The 1,742-nt window shown below is 37.5% G+C and overlaps 1 long non-coding RNA gene across 1 annotated transcript; it reads right to left on the bottom strand.

The window, feature by feature from the left end:
* Positions 1–502: 502 nt before the first annotated feature.
* On the bottom strand, positions 503–1,353 carry LOC306990024. The gene is made up of 3 exons (XR_013795789.1): positions 1,221–1,353; positions 776–879; positions 503–639 (listed from the first exon to the last, which is right to left on the bottom strand). It is a non-coding gene; the product is annotated as an uncharacterized lncRNA (long non-coding RNA).
* Positions 1,354–1,742: the final 389 nt, after the last annotated feature.

Genomic DNA, 1,742 nt, shown 5'->3' with positions numbered 1-1,742 from the left:
TCCTTCTGTGTTTCACCAGGACTTGGTCTCAACAGGATCTTGAGCACTCCTAGACTACAAGCAGTGATCACCAACAGGCTGATTGTGAGGGAGGCAAGGTAGGCTGCAATCGGTGGATCTGGAAAGCTCAACACAAAAAATCCTCCATAAGACAAAGTCAGCATCCAGACCAGTCCAGCACTAATATATCTGTGCTTCACAAAGGCTGGGTTGCGGTACATCGCTGGATGGGCAACGGCTATGTAGCGCTCAACACAAATCAAGCTGTTCATAAAGGGACGTCCAACCAGGTAGCTTCCAGAAAATAACACAACAAGGAGCATTGTGTGTTGTTGAAAGTTAAGAGCAAAAGCAACCAGTGTAAACACAAAAGATATGACAGTCAAAAGTTCTAATACAGAGAGGCTGACTGTAAAGATATCTGAGGTTGCCAGACTTCCCCCTTTTCTAATGTCACTTGTGCCCAGCCAGAGGACCCAGACGTGGATAGGCAGGATGATAAAGATCTGCAATGCTGTGACAGAAAATCCAATGAAACTCCCTGGGTGAGAGTCTGTGCATGGAAATGCAAGATGATCTGTTTGGTTCACGGAGACTGTCGTGTTCATCTTGCTTTTCGGTCAAAACAAGTGCAAATATCTAAAGAAAATGAAGGACAACTGTGAAATGGTGCAATGAAGATTAATTGAAAAAATTAATAGAAGTACAGATTTCAGTGAAAACATACATTGTTAGCAATAATGTCAGAAATGTAGCTATTAGATTGTATACTGACCTGGTAGTGGACTGATAACTATTAGAGTGGATCCATAGTTTTAATGCAGTGTTTATCCTACGTGTGCATCACTTATATCAGCTGTGTGTCGGGATGAATTATATCTGGAAAATATGCAAATAGAAAGCAGACCTTTAACGATTGTGTTGTTTTTAGTAAAGTGTTTACACAGTTCCAAAATCAGATTAAGAGAAGAGAGCTGAATATTGCAGCATTTCACTTATTTCATAGTCAATGAATGTATTTTATATTCACACACTTATTTACTAAAACAGCATATGGCTAAACACTCCAAATACAACAAAATGCATTTAATGGCTAAAAAAGTGATTTAGCATGATATGTCCCCTTTAATGTTTTAAGCATTTATTAAAAAGCATAGTGATGAACAAAACATGTATTAGAAAGAGCTTTGCTAAAGAAAGAAGAAAAATGCAAGCATTACCGTCGTATGTGTTGCGGACGAGGCACAGAATGCAACAAAGAAAAGGTCCAAAGAAGGAGGACGAAGAGGCGAAAGACTTTATCCGGAGTTTCCAGGTTTGGATTTATGAAGATGTCAAGAAGTTTGATTTAGGAAAGGACTTTAAAAGCACTGGAATGAGAATGTCCAGACGCTGATTCATCAAGGATGGCCTCTCCGGTGTTGGATGCCTTGCAATTGCACCTCCTGTAGTTAAAGCTTGTAAACGATTTAGTTTTGATGTAGCCTACTTTTATTTTTGTTTTATATATTAGTACATTGTATGTAAACTAGTTAACCTGTATTTAATAAAAAAAAGACATCATTGAAAATAAGAAGCTCGCCCGCGGAAGTCTTCTGTGATCTAAATATTGTAAGTATGCAAATTCAAATGCTTATTATTTAGGACAGATTTGACTTATACCTGAGAATAATTCAAATAAGGTAAAAAGTGTTTAAAATTACGCACCATAAAACATTATCAATTTAGTAACAGTCAAATAT

Source organism: Phoxinus phoxinus, assembly GCF_949152265.1.
Source record: "Phoxinus phoxinus genome assembly, chromosome: 2".
Classification (NCBI taxonomy): domain Eukaryota; kingdom Metazoa; phylum Chordata; class Actinopteri; order Cypriniformes; family Leuciscidae; genus Phoxinus; species Phoxinus phoxinus.
Note: the sequence above shows the minus strand (reverse complement) of the source record. Positions and strands in the feature narration are given on the sequence as shown.